The 16,122-nt window shown below is 38.7% G+C and overlaps 1 protein-coding gene across 1 annotated transcript in view; it reads right to left on the bottom strand.

Annotated features, from left to right (window-relative positions):
* The window catches only part of CUNH8orf34 (chromosome unknown C8orf34 homolog), a 273,032-nt gene that overhangs the window by 91,651 nt on the left and 165,259 nt on the right, over positions 1-16,122 (bottom strand).

Genomic DNA, 16,122 nt, shown 5'->3' with positions numbered 1-16,122 from the left:
ATCTGTATTTTACGTCAAAATTGACCTGCTAAGATATACCGTAAGTTTCTCTATATTAACTCACTTGAAGGAGTGGACTATTCTTTATACTATGTGAATTTGGTCTCTGCAGTAGATTTTTCTCCTAAGCTTTTGACATCACTAAATGGAACCCACGTTTTCCTGGCTGAATCTAAGGCAGTAGAGAAGTAACTATGCCTTGTTCTTTGAGCATCATTTTATAGGATGATGTTTTTATAAATCTAAATTCCACGTATTCGCTCCATTGTAAAAAGCATATGGGATCTTCTCAAATCGACATCAGAAAGTTTCTAATGCTAACATTGCATGACTTAAAATGTGAACTGCACCCCATCACGTAATACTTATATGGTTAATGGGCATGGTGAATTGTATCAAAATATGAATCTTTCATGGCAGCAGCTACTCTGACACCAGCATGTCCCCTCATGGATGCAGCAGGACATGCCATGCTGTGAATTCCCCAGTGCTTTCTCTAAGGATGTACCAGGGCACACGTATCAAGCTTTGGGAAGAAGGGGCATTTGATTCGTTACAAATGAATGGCTGACTACTGATAAACAGTAATGCAAAACTTATTTCAGTTGGACAGAAACAAAAAGAGTCTAAAAACTCTAGAATTTAAAACTCTAAGTGTCTGCTCTGGACAAAGTGCTCATAAGGCTACTGGAACCTTGAGCACCCGCACTTTTTACAAAGTGGCCCTGATCTTCTGGTTCAGGACTATTACAGCAGGGACTGCTGAGTGTTGAGGCACTGCTATCGAGAAGGTATAGAACAAGAACTTTGCTCTCCAAGTTCAGACAAAATACTGATGCTAACGGGTGGACTCCATCAGCTTGCCTCTCTGGAAATCTGTAGTTAAGACTTAGTTAAAGACATTACTATAAAGGCAGATGTCTTAGCTCAGGCTGATATACCAAAATAGCATAGGCTGGCTGATTCGGCCACACACATTTATTTCTTACATTCTGGAGGCTGAGAAGTCCAAGATTGGATTCTTGGTGAGGGTCCCCGTCCTAACTTACAGACGGCCTCACACGGCCTCTTCACCATGCAGGATGGAGACGGAGCGCTCTTCTTTCTCTCTCTTCTTGTTAGGGCACTGATTCCCTCACGAGGGCCTCATCTAAACCTAATTACCTCCCACGCGCCCCGCCTCCAAACAGCATCACCCTGGAGAGGTGCGGCTTCAATATATGAATTTGTGGGGACGCGAACATTCAGTCTGTAACAGCAGAAATAAGGAAATGCGAGGAAAAGACAATAAACAGTTGCCACGAGGCATTAAAAATGCAAGAGTAAGCAGACTGCAAAAAGCCGAAAGTGAGTATTTGTGGACAGAGGATGCTGAGATAAAAGCAGATTTTCAGGAGCCAGGAGAGGATCGTGGCTTTCTGTTGGGTCCCAGCACTGTTGCTGGACTACTAAAGAAGCTGGCGTACCCTAAATGGTCGTGAATGATACTCCAGATGTCAGCGAGACTGAATTATTCTGTTATTTTTCCCTAAACATCAACCTTATCTTTAATCCCCATTAGCTAAAGTAAATTCCATTGAACCTTCTGGTTCTTATAACATGAAGGTAAATAACTACCACAGCTAAAGAATCTTTTTCTTAACAATGTAATAGGAAAGTAATTATAATTACTTTAAGTGGTTATATTGAAAATACTCTGAGTTATTTCTCTCCTATCCCTATAACTATTTCCTTCTAGAAAACCTTGGTTTTAATTCTCTACATCTTTATCTGATGACCTCATTCATCTATTTTTTGGAATGTCTGTGTGTATGGAAGGATGTATTTATTCAATGAGATAACTTCAAGTCAAGATGATAGAATAAATTCATATAAAAATCTGCTGCCTGCATGTGCGCACGCACACACACACACACGAGATAAAATACATTTTAAAACATATTTGAAAAGATAGAACCATGCTCAATACAAGATAAAACATTATCGTGGACTAAAATGTAAACAAAATAGACAGGCTAACAGGAGGCTAAAATTACCTTAGCCTATTGAGCTCCCAGCACCAGAAAGAGGCAGAAGGCTGAAAAGGGATGCAAAGTACCCTATTCTTGAAACCAAGCTCACTGTGTGAGATGAGGCTGAACGAGATGCCCCACTGGTGAACCAAGGCTGGAAATGAACAAAATCCCATAGGTCTGTGACCTAGGAATGGCTCAAAGAAGCAGAAACAGCCAACAATAAGAAAGCCAACCAAGCCATCTGATGGTTAGGAGCCCTGAGACTCCAATATAATACCTAGTGTTATACCAGACAAGTATTATACTAGGCACTTCAGAGAGGGATGGGTGAAGGAAACTGAAAAGCCAGCAGACAGACAGGGATACGGAGAGGAGAGAGGGAGGTAAGGATTCTCCTTCCGGATGAGTCTACAAAACTTTAAAGTATATGAAATAATATATATCACGAAACATCACCAACCAACTGAAATAAAATGTTAAGAGTAGCAGTCTAAAAAACAAACAAAAAAACCCGTATTTAATAATCTCAAAGAAAGAAGAAAAGATATTTGAAAACATGTATTAAAGGGGAAAGTGATTTAAGAACGTAAAAATATTTCATCTAAATTGGGCATAAAGAGATAATTTGGTTACTTGAAAGTAAGATCAGAAATTAAAAGAGAACTAAGCTAAGAAAAATGAGAAAACTGAAAAATGTCAAAGAGACATACGATGACATGGAAAATAGACTGAGAAGCTGTAACATTGATCCAAGGTGGGTCCCCGAAGGAAAGAAAAGAATAGAGGAGAGTAAGTATTCAAAAGGAGCGACAGAGCACCTCACTAGAGTAAGGGGTGTCTGTTCCTGTAACAAAGGAGTTAGACCATGACCTAAGGTTAACTGGAGATCTCATCGCTCCTGTGCAGTGTCTGACCTCTGGTAGCACATTACTTGGAGAGAGGTTAGCAGCATCTTTTTAAAGATTATCATATGAACTCTGGGAGAGAAAAGGCCTAAACCCTAAAAATATCATAAACATGGAACAGCCAGGTGCCAGGGCCATCTGTCCCACCACATGGAACAGCCCAACAGAAAGGAGAATCTGGAATTAAAAATAGAGATTGATAGAGAGTGGGTGGGGCGGAGAGAAAGTCAAGTCTGGAGATAGAGATGGAGATGCAAACAGAGAGAGAGAGACAGAGAAAGAGGAAGAAGGAGCCATTCCAGTTAACATTCTTCCAACACTTCATTCATCCAAGTATCTAATGATTACCTCATGTAGGTCACGAATGATTTAAGGTATAGAGGATACGTAAGTAAACCAAGACAGACTTGTACTGATCTCACAGAGTTATTTTAATGAGAGCGAAGGGATGGTAAACAATTTTAAAAAGGAACTCGAGTCCAGCAGATTATGATAGATCTTGAGTCAAGTGTGCTGGGGGAGAGGTGAAGGGTTATGAGACATGAGAAGGTTTCTGATAAATGCAGTTGATTAGTCAATAATCGCAAAGCCTGTTCTGGAAAGACATGACAAAACTCTTTAATTTCTTTCATACCATTGCTAAAAGGGAACACAACCTCTCTATTGACTGTCAGTTCTGTTGCTGAGGGAGAGAGTCTGACCGCATATGTCCAAAGGGCTTCACAGATTTAACATGTGCAAACACTCCTGATGCTGCATCATCCTCAACAAGGCCTCTCAGGCTTCTCTGCCTCACCAGACGGAACTCCACAGTTGCAAATACCTTGAAATTATCTGTGATTCATCTCTTTATATCTCAAATATAACATTTTAGTCTATGGACAAATCCCGTTGGCTCTCTCTTCAAAAGATTTCTAAACCTGACAATTTCTCACCATCTCTACTGCCATTACCCTGGTCTGAGACTAGGATATTTAGACATACACCCTGTTGTTTTCTCAAGATCGTCACACCAGAAGCTGGGTGAGTACCTCACCTCGGTTCTTCCTGCCTGCAGATCTTCACCAAATGACATATATCATATTGCAAGCTACTGAGTCCACGGTCTTTTTTTTTCTACATCGAATGTGGTAAAAACCCAGTAAAATCTGAGCAATGCAGACCCTGAGAATAGCAGAGGCAGCCTGTAGGACATGGACGAGTTCTGATTTTCATGTTTTCTTCCTCATTTTCTTTCACTTCCAGAGAATGGTAGGCTATGATTCATACTGAGCAGTGTTCAGATCAGAACTTTGTTGTTCGGGTGTGAATCATAAATTGAGCCTATGCGCGGTTTTGATTATTACCTGTGTTATTTCTATTACCGAAGACGAACAAGAAAAAAAAAAAAGAAAAGAGAAAAGAGAAACTCAAGAAGACAAAACAAAAAACAGGGATCTACTATTTTTGTCCCTCGTCAAAGTTTCTAGGTGCTTTTCTCAGTTCTAGAGTCAGGAGAGTATTCCGGCCCTCCTCTTTATTTATCCTTAATTTATTTGATTTCCTTGGTTTAATTCAGTACCAAGATGTCCTGGAATATCGAACTTCCATCTCAGAAAGACGGAATCGCAATATCTGTAGGAAGAGAAGGCTTTAAAAAGAAAAACAAAACTCTTCAGTCACCTCCTTCACCAGTTCCCAGAAGTCACAGACACGCATTCAGGGCTTCAAACGGGTAGCAAGAGAAAACTTTGAGAAGACCTCTATTCAGAAAATTTTGAAATGCCCTTTAGAGTAAAAAAACCACCCTCAGATTGGCTATCAATAAATCAAAGAACAAGTGTTGGCGAGGATGTGGAGAAAAGGGAACCCTTCTGCACTGTTGGTGAGATTGAGAATTGGTGCAGCCGCTATGGGAAACAGTCTGGAGGATCCTCAAAAAAATTAAAAATGGATCTACCTTTTGACCCAGCAATTACACTTCTGGATATTTATCCAAAGAAAACCAAAACAATAATTCGGAAAGATCTACGCACCCTAATATTCATGGCAGCTCAATTCACGATAGCCAAGATATGGAAGCAACCTAAAAGCCCATCAATGAACGAGTGGATAAAGAAGCTATGGTTCATATATACAATGGAATATTACTCGGCCATTAAAAAAAAAATGAAATCTTACCATTTGCAATGACACAGAAGGACCTAGAGGTTACTATGCTGAGTGAAATGTCAGACAGAGAAAGATAAATACCACATGATTTCATACATATGCAGAATCTAAGAACAAAAAGAACAAACTAATCAAAAACAGACTCACAAATATAGAGAACAATTTGGTGATGGACAGAGGGGAGGGGGAATTAGGGGGCTGGGAGAATGGGGTGAAGGGTTAAAGTACAAATTTGTAGTTGATAGATGGTCACGGGAGTGGGGAGCACGGCACAGGGAATGCAGTCAGCAGTAATGTAATGGCTGGGTGGACAGCCAGAGGAGAGAAGGAGCAATTAGGGGGATCGTTTTATAAACTATATAAATGTCTAACCAATGTACTGTATACTTGAAACTAATAAAATTTTTTAAAAACCACCCTCATACTTTAGAGGAACTAATACCTATATTACACAAATTAATTATAAGGCTGTTTTATTTTTTAAAAACTATAGCAATCTCAGGGTTTCAAGGATTATCTATTTGGAAAGGTGCCTTCAAACAAACAATTAAAATATATATGGTAATAACCACGAAATTTGATGAGTATGAATTTAAATAGTGTGTTTGAATGCAGTATATTGATTTTTGGGGCAGTCATGGACAGGGTAAATATCTGTGTTTGTAAATAAAAATTATGAGAATTAATTCTTCCATATGTTTTTGGTAATTAAATTCAAAATATAATAATCGATCACAATCTTTTATAATACAGGTCTATTAATGAGAATGAATTTCGGGGGGAGGATGTCATTTCTCAAAATTAGGTTTCCTTTTTGCCAAAATTGACAGCAAACGTTCATCTGTCAATATGACTCGCAATGAGATCTTACATCTTTTCACACAGATAGATATTATCAGATGGTAATATTAATTTACAAGCATATAGAGCAGCTTGACATGATGAGACTGAAACTATATTAGTCATCGGAATAAGTTTACCCAGTATAAGGTTTTCATATAAGTATTGTCTTGCCTTATAATTTTATGTTGAATTCATTAGGAAATATTATGAAGTCTGAAGCAAAAGCTCATTTCCAATGCCATTCGGTGTTCAATAATAGTGGTTTAAGGTGATTCTTCTCTTCACAAAAATTTCAATCTCAGCCCTTAGCTCAAAAAATTACAAGAAAACTTTATCACTGATAAGCCATCAAACTGCAGTGTGGGAGGGCAAGTCAGAATATTCAGGTTCTATTTCTCACAAAAATTCACGGAATTGAGGACGGCTAAGTCCACGACGAGTGAGTGAAATTCATCACTGACACTAGTGGTTCAATAACATGATAGAGTCAAACACTTCTCACAATGTATCTGTCGTTCCAAGCAGACTATTCACAGAGGCTAATCCTTCAGTCAAACCTGGCACCGACCCCATGAACGAACAACCGAACAGCGACACTGACATCTGTAAACCCACCAAGATCAGGGAAGACATTTGACACTTAACTGCCTCTCGGTGTTTGTCACAATGTCTTCAACATTTCGAGGAACTGCTCTTGATAAAAGGTTGATGAGGTAGACAGTCAAACAAATTTACTTTTTTCTGATTCTTCTTCAGACAGAATGCTATGAGATTTTAAGTCACTAGAATCCTTTCCATCTCCTCCTCCTCCTCTGCTCTTGATACTGCTCTCAAGTTCAACACATTTCCAACACCAGGATGCTGACTGAGCGTGGCAGGAAGTAGGTCCACGAGTGGCTACTCTCGTGAACTCATCTTGGGCGACATTCAGAGAAGGGGCTCTTCATGGCGCGCACCCAACATGGATTTCTCTAAGCTGCTCTCGCAGCTGTTCCGCTGCCCTCACCAAGAGTCACAGTCTCTGTAGGTTTACAGAAACCGTCAGTCAGAGCAGTTGCACGTGGATGGTGGGGCCGCTGTGTTTAGTGTCTAGCACAGGTATAATTCTGCGGGTTCTTAGCTGGACCCACGGCACCTGAGCAGCGGTGCCTGGGAATCCAAGGAAGCTGTGGGGACAACAGACACAGGCCCCTTCAACGTAGTCCTGAGTTAAATTTTCAAACCGTAAGTCTGTTTTCCCCTTAGCAGTTTTAAGCTCCAAAAGAAGAATTTAACTTTAGGTTAAAGTCACAGGAAAAGGGATTAAAAAGTGGCTTGAGTCTAAAGCTAGGGGTCTAATCTGCCAAAGTCCAGATTGTAAAAGACAGAAGTAGGATGAATACCTCTCTCCCTCCTATCAGATAAATCTTGAGTTTTAAATCTTGTTGTGGAGTTCCCCCCCCCACCCCTGCCCACACGCACATATAGTCAAAATCAAAGAATTTGTATTAGATGCCTTTTAATTTGCAATAGGAAAAATTCTTTTGTAATGAAACTGGGTGATTTATTGGTTTACTTTAAGAAAACTGTTTTATTTTGTAGTAATTGGTACAGTTATTGCTGAACGTAATTCTGGGAATGTGGGGAACGTCATTTGATTCCATGTAAAAGTTTAGATATCTGCACTATAACAGCGTAAAGTTAAAGCTTTATGTAAACATGATGTAAAATATGAGAATTCACTAAAATGTAATTGAAATGTGTAATAAATGCAAATGCCACTGTATTTTATAAGTGCTTCTAGAAAATCCAAATAATCTAGAAATTCAATATTATAAATTTTTCATGAAAATTTTGAGGTATGGTCCACAGGTATCATAGCTGACACATTTTCCAATTACCTTTTTAAAATTTAAGTGTATTCTAGTTTATATATTATGCTTATATAACATAGTACCTTGCATAACATTCTTAATTAGCATTGAAATGCTTAAATTTATATTGTTACAAAGTATATTGTGGTTTTCAACCCATAAGTCAGTCAAAAGAATTTTAGGCAAAATCTCAAGTGCTTTAATACAGTAACCTGTATTGTTCTTTGCTATTCATACAAAATTGTAGAAATTATATAAAACTCAAAATATTTTCTCATATTCCTGTGAAAAACAGGAGACTCTGATGTACACTGGGAAAAGAAAATTGGGAGAATCATTTAGATTTTTATATTATATATATAAATCAATGTATGATTTTAATAGAAGATATATTTGTGGATCAAAAAAATAAAATTATAAATTTTGTAGAACACATCAGGATTTGATATAGTTAAAAATGGTATTAATGAATAAAAATATAGTAATTTCAAATTACTAGAAATTTAATAATAATGATATGAAACAACTGTTTTATTCAGGCAAAATCATATATATGAATCTTATATGTATAGATACGTATTAAAACATTGTGGATGAACCAGATGGTGGTGAAATTAAACCATGTTACATAATTTCCAAGTGTTTTTCCACATCTCTATTTAAAGTTGGACCTTCCTGCCTTGTAGTAATTGACCATCTTCAACAAGAGAAAATTAGTAGCTAAAAGTAGAAGCTATTTAGGACATTAGAATGTTCAGCAATGGTCTCAAATTAAAGGTGAACTGAAATAATAGAACCAACTATTCTCCAAAGATTCATTATTAGTGTTACACAGAGTAAGGCATGATAAGAGACTCTACAGACTCTAAAAAAAGTAACTTCACTCCAAATCTTTGGTGTAATCAATGTAATCTAAAAACAAAAGGAATTACATAGAATTTCTAAAATTAATTCAGTGGTTTTATTGTTTGCAACATTTTTGTACAGGCTATCCCAAAGGTCTTATAGCAGTTTTAAGTTATAATAATTTAAAACTACACTAAGAATTTTGGGACACCCTCTATTTCATCTGTGATCTGTGTCCAGTTGTCAGTACAGGAAATAATTGTATATGTTGTTAGAAGTAAAGATTTTCAGTATAAAAGAAAGTTTCAATTACAGAACCAAGAATTTAAATAGGAATGCTATACTATTATAATTGGTTTGGAAGTATCAACATGAATTCATACCTCACAGACATATTTATTTAATAAAGTACATTTCTGTCCCAATCTTTTTCAGTACAATGGCAAAAATGTTGTTGCTTTATTAACTAAGGTTATGTAATATTTTAAATCCTTTGTTGTCATTTCAACAATCTCCATAGCATCTTCACCAGGAGTAGATGCCATATCAAGAATCCACTTTCTTTGCTCATCCTTGAGAAGCGACTGCTCATTCGTTGAAGTTTTATCACGAGGTCGCTGCTATTCAGTCACAGCTCCAGGCTCCACTTCTAATCCTAGCTCTCTTGCTCTGTCCAGCACATCTGCAGTTACTTCCTCCACTGAAGTCTCAAATCCCTCCAAGTTATCCATAACAGTTGGAATCAACTTCTTCCAAACTCCTGTTAATGTTGCTATTTTGACCTCTTCCCATGAATCATGAATGTTCTTAATGGCATCTAGAATGGTACCCAGTGTGTTGATCTAGAATGAACACTTTGCAGAAGGTTTTCGATTTACTTTGCCCAGGCGCATCAGTGGTATCATCACTGTCTCTGGGAGCTATATATAGCCTTACAAAATGTATTTCTTAAATAAGACTTAGAAGTTGAAATTATGTCTGATCTCGGAAGCTAAGTGGGGTCAGGCCTGATTAATACGTGGATGGGAGACTGTAGGCGTAAAAAATTAAAAAAAGGGATTGTAAACTGACAAGGTCCTTGCGATCTGTGAGGTCAACCAAGGGTTGCCTTGCCGCCCCTCCATCCCCACCGCCAAAAAAAAAGTTGAAATTACTTCTTGATCCGTGGCCTGCGAAATGGATGCTGCATTAGCAGACAGGAAACAACATGCATCGCACTGTCCAGCTCCATCAGAGCTCTTGGGTGACCAGGTGCACTGTCAACAAGCAGTAATATTTCGAAAGAAATCTTTTTTTATCTTAGCAGTAAGTCTCAACAGTGGGCTTAAAATATTCAGTAAACCATGTTGTAAACAGATGTGCTGTCATCCAGGCTTTGCTGTCATGTGCCACTTAAAGATGAGGATACATTCTCAGAAATGCATTGTTAGGCAATTTCTTTGTAGTATAAACATGTATATTTAGACTGGTACATGCACAGAGAGAGGGATGATGAGGAAAAGTCTCTAGAATCAAAATACCTTTATGTTTTTAATTTAAACATCAACCAAATTACCCTTAATATTTGACTCCCTAAACCTTTGTGACATTTTCACAGATCTTCAATTTGATACTTTTTTTTCCCTCTGAGCACAAAATATGACTTCCTTGGATTTCAAATGTATACTTAACTTTTTTTGAAAGTATATGATTATTTATCTGAAACAGACTTTTTTTTTTTTTTCAGAGTAGACTCTGCTCGAAACTGAGCTAGCCATTTCACTCTGCTATAATCCCGTGGGCAGAAATTATCACCTCCATGTTACAAATGGTAAACTGAGGTTTAGAGAGGTTAAGTGATTTCCCCAAATTGTTCATTGGCCAAACTGAGATTCCAACCCTGGTCTCCCTTGCTCTAAAGCCCCAGCTCCTTGTCACACAGCAATGAAACAGCGTTTTAGGTGGTGCGTGTGTGTGTGTGTGCATTCAAGGTTCTCCCTCCTCTATTAATCACAAAACAATTACTGAAAGAAGTGGGGATGGGGAGGATCTTGCATTGACTTATAAATTTAAAAAAATACGAAATTAATATGTTATAAACTGAGATGAAGTAGTTTCCAGCTTACGACTTACGACTGGTGTCTCCTGCTCTCACTTCTTTCATGCAGATCTTGAATGAACAATGAAAGCCACATGTCAGTATTTCCAAGGGTGTGAATTTCTCTCACAGTGACAGCCCCATGAAATAACCATCAATCGTATCTGGCATAACGTAGCCATCTTACTAGGCTTTATTTTTTCCATGGCACTCCACCATCTAACATTTGGGGGAGCATTTATCTGGTTACATGTCTTTTTCCAGCTAGATTATAAGTCCCTAGGGGTCAAGGGTATTAATTTTTATTTTCAGAGCTTGTCACAGTACTTGACACAGAGTGTGAGCTTATGCATTTTGGTTCAAATTAAATATTTTTGTCACTCGCTTAAAACATGGCAGTAGGTGGTGCGCAGTATTCGTAACTCAAATGGGACCTTTTAATCCTCTAGGAGTAGGGAGTCAATTTTATGAAAAACTTTTAACTTTCAACAAGTAATAGTGTCCCTTTTTGTCCTTATCCATTTTCGTTCATGTCAGTTTTGCTTGCCTTTCCCTCCGATGGGAACTCGCTGAATAGAAACCTTATAAGTGTAGTTGAGGATAAAAAGGAAAAAATGCACAGGGAAGTGAAACAGAATATAATGTGTAATTAATTACGTAGGTTTACTCAAGTCGACCAGTAACTCCTAACATAGACAGTATGAAATTATTTCCCATTTATGAGGTCTGACATTTACCTTTTCTTTAGCGTTCCATCACCAATGATGATCTGCTTCGATTTTATCGTGTCAGCATACAACTGAACTCACTATTTTAATGTCGTGATGTTTGGGAGAAATGATGAACAATTTGTGGTACAATGAAGTGAGGCAAATCGGTTAAGAATCAGCAGGCTGTTTGGAAACAAATGCCTCCTGGCATACTCACGCTGCAGTTCCTGAGACAGTATCACTGCATGTTCTCCATAATCCAATCGCTTTTAAAATGGCTTTAAGTTCCTCTTTTTGAGCACTACTGATGTTAAGCATGAATGAATGTGAACACTTGCACCATCAAAAACAAACAGCATCTTACCACCCAGAATGCCCTGGCAGGAATTCACAAAAACAAGATTTAACTCCTCAGAATGGCAGTGGGTGGTCTTTCCAGAAAAATGGCTTATAAATTTCACTGAAATAGTAATTTGGTGCCTTGGTATCGGCATTTGTCTGCTTGTTATTTGTATTTTAACTGTTATCTTTAAACGAAAAATTTAGAGTATTTAACAGAGAAATTTAATTCAAAACACGATTTTGCAAACCGCTATTTTTTTTAAAACTGTAAGGTTTTACTGACAATTCCTGATAATGTGTGGTATGGCCCTACCCACACTTGACTTTTTAGTCACTGTGACTTAGTGTGACTCCTTAGCAAGAAATGAAACTTGTTTTGCCCATGACATTCAAGGATTTGTAGCTGTGTTAGTGGAATCTGCTAAAAGTCAAGTCAAGACACTCAATGAATATATTAAAAGCCTACCTTGTAATACATAAAATCACCTATTAAAATCTGCCTTGTAATAAATAAAATCACCAATTATAAGGACGTTGCTATATCCTACGCAGAAAATAATTAATTTACTTAAAATTGCATTTTTATAATAGCTTCTTTTATAATGTAATGGGAAAAAAAAAGACATATTTTGGCCTGAAATCTTACTATATCATGGTGGTCAGATATCTGTCAGCCATTCATTTTTCCACCTGCCAGATGATGCCGTATCTTTGTTTAAATCATACAAATCGCAGCCATGTCCACACCGACTAAGGCCACTAAGGGTAAAGGAGTATCACTGCCCCGGATAATTTTCCAGCTTAAAAACTCAAGCTTTCTCCTTCTGTATTTTCTAACCATGTATGAAGTATTTATAAGAAATTCTCTGATCTCATTTCCTGTAACTCGCTAATTAATAAACTTCTTGCCATCCTTGGTATTTTAGCCACTTCGTTCCACATAAAACTTTACAGAGAAATTTAATGTGGGCTGAATTCCTCTCGTCCTGATGCTTTGTAAAGTGCAAGTCCCTCCCGTGGTCACGTGTATCTTACATCCTTCAGTGATTCCCAGTGGAGCGCATCAGTCTTATTACAGATTCTGTCTTCGACTGGTTCTAAGTGAGAAGGGCTCCGCGGCCTTCAGCTGTATGCCCTCAGCTTGACCAAGCATAAAATGTTCTGGACAGATCAAATGCAAGCTCACTTCTAGCTACTGTGACCCCGTAAGTGGCTCATGAGTGGTATAATATTTGAAAAAGAAATGGAAGAAAATAACAATCTGAAGAGTAGGCTCCATCTCTCCACACTAACTTGATCTTGGATGGTTTATTCACAGAAGCTCTGAACGTCGCTTGAGTGTCATTGACTCTATATTGAGGTTGTGGATAGTATCTTGGGGCTACAGTATTATTTCCAGATTACAAGACATCCATTAAACTCCCTTACTACATTTCACCTCTCCAGCTCCAGGTAAAAAATGATTCCTTGACCTTAAAACGCTAAGAAACAGCAGACAGAGATGTCATCCCCTTACACTGCTTTATCGAACACAGAAATCCTGGTTAAGAGGATCATCGTCTTCTCCCCAGTGAGAAGCCTAAGGCAAGAGAAGATTCCTGAATGTCAGGAAAATGAGGCTCTTTTTCCCTCCATAACTGAGGGCTTTCGCGTGGGCAGTCAAAACAATGGTGGGTGAGGGAACTCAAAGCATTTTAAAGTTCTCGAGTGCCGACGTAGTAATCAGCCCAGGGACGGGGAGGACGGCAGAGCAAACCCATCCCCCGAGAGCCTCACATTGCGAGCACGCGCTGTCTCTGCCCACACGACCCCGTCCAGCCTCCTCCACTGTCCCTGGAGGTCCCCAGGATGACGGAAACTCCGCTTCACAGAGGACGGACCAGATTTTCTAAATATTTGCATAAATTGCCCAAGATGACGCAGTAGGTAATGTAGGGTGTGCGGGCATCAGAGCCCTCTGCCAGACTTCAAAAGACTTGTCTTTCTGTTCTACCTTTGCTGTAAAGCCCTGAAGAGGCTTGGTAAGTACATGGTTTAACTTAACACTGATTATCCTAAACTTTCTTATCCATGAGCAATGCACTTTCTCCCATCCAGTAGGATTTGGAATTAAATCCTGACCCCAGGTCCAAAATCCGGTGTCTGGCTTCCTCTATGAAGCCTGCGTCCTCTCTCACGGGCCTCCTCCAGGCTGGGTATCGGTGCCACAAGGAGAGCAATGACAACGGGCACTGTTCTCTGAGTGGAGCGACTGTTTTCTCCGTGTGGGTCTAGTTTGCAGAGCTGGATTTCTGGTGGACTCGCTGAGTTCTGAGAGACTGCCTGGTCATTCTAAGATTAGACCCCCTACCACGAATCCCGACCCATCACCTGGTACCCTGAGACAGCAGGACCTGCCTCTTTTGGGTTCCAGAGGCCTGGCTGGGCTCCTCCAGTCAGGATTCACTGCTTATCTTTGGAGTTCCAATGTTTCTGGATGTCAGAGGTTACAAAGGCCTACAGACTGCAGACAGGTGGTAGGAATGAATGAGGCTGGACAGACGATCTGAGGTGAGCTGCTGAGTCTAAGGGTCTCGAGGGGAAAGCTACTGGCCTAGAACCATTTGGGAATGTGGGCCCATTTTCATCACCTGTATAGATTTTCAAGGGATGATAAAAATCTCAATTTTTATGTAAAGTTGGTATAATCTAGTGGTATTTTTAAATGTTATGTGGACATACAAACCTGGACACTATCCATAGTCGTTCAGTTTATGACTTCTGCCTCAGTTAACTGCTCAGCCCTGGCCTAAAAAGTATAATACAACTAGGAGAGTATAAGCCAGCAACAAAAGTTGATGTTTGAGAATTAATTATGGGAAATTCTGATAACAATATCAATGCATTACAAAAGTAGCCCATTCTATTATGGGAGACAATTCTCTGTGAGTTTCTCGCATTTCCACATATTTTGTGAGCAGAGACGCTGACAGCCTTTGTTTCAGACATTCTGTTCTGACGTGTTTACAAACAGCCTTTGAAGATAGTGACAGAGTCTCTCTAGCGCTACGCTGACTTCCCATCGTAAAATAGTCAGGGTTCCTAAACTCAAGGTTCCTCGCACATACTTCCATCTGCTTTCTCATTTGTGTCATTTTGAGATTTGTACCTCAGGAATCCAGTGCAAATGCTGAACTCTGGTTATTGTTACGAGGACTAAGAGCTTGGTCCCTGACCCAGGAGTTTCATGGCTTCTGCCAGCATCTATAAAACCGGGGCAGACTCACAGACTGCAAATAGGGTAAAATCTCAGGTTCTTTATAGTTCTTAACAACTGATATATTAAAGTTTTCCTTCCACTTTAAACTCTGCCTATAGCAGCTTCTCTAATATTAACAGCTTACTGTCTTCTATACTAGTGATCGCATTTCCCTAAATCAATATGTCTCTGGCTTCCTTTTTAAAGTACATTGCCTTATTCTGCCTCAAAACATCCGTGAACGCTCATCATTTCAAACACCTAAACCTCTTTCTATTCCAGTGTTTCTATTTTAGGCCTCCATCTTCACCTTCAGACAGTAGCTTAGTGTTTAGCAATAAAACAAAATGACGAGGCAGACCTTCAAGCTATACTGCCCTGGGGTTTGAAACTGTATTTTGCCACCTACAGGCTGTGCTCCTTTAGACAAGTTATTTAACCAACTCATGTCTCAGTTTCCTTATCTGTAAAATAAGGATAATAATAGTAATTAATGCCCAGCATTATTTGAGAATTAAATGAGTTTATGTATTTATAAATGTGCTTAAAATAGTATCTGGTACATCGTGAGAATGCAGTAAATGTAACCAGTTATTCAACTGAATATTTTTTCAATAAATCGAGTTAAGGACTCACCTTAAATGCGGATTGTTTGCTATTTACAGTCTAACTCAGTCACTGTGAAAGTGAATGGTAAATAATTTAGGGCTGCGTATGTACTCGGTCCTTTCAGAATTCAAATCCTTGACAGTTTAGTAAAACATATCATTTCCATAAGCTCTTTGAAAAATCAACACCTCATATCCCAACCTTCTCCAAATGATATGAAAGATTCAAGCACCGCCCCCCGCGCCAGTCAAACTGCAAATATACAAATCATTTGTACAAAATGTACAAATACATTTTTTATAAAAATGCCAGACAACTCTTCCATAGATGGCCTTGTATACTCAGGATACCTATCATCACATAAACATTACCAGTTTTCTTCACAGCCCTACCCTAACCAAAAAGCCAGTTCACCTAAATATCACTTGTCTAAGCAATGTTTCTACTGATGTTTTCACTGTGCTGTGACATTTCTCTTAATGGTCTCGAACAACACCCCTTGATTTTCTAAGAGGTGTGTCCTTTCTATCTTT

Source organism: Pteropus alecto, unplaced genomic scaffold (assembly GCF_000325575.1).
Source record: "Pteropus alecto unplaced genomic scaffold, ASM32557v1 scaffold87, whole genome shotgun sequence".
Lineage (NCBI taxonomy): Eukaryota > Metazoa > Chordata > Mammalia > Chiroptera > Pteropodidae > Pteropus > Pteropus alecto.
The sequence above is the reverse complement of the archived record's forward strand: the minus strand, read 5'-3'. Positions and strand labels throughout refer to the sequence as shown.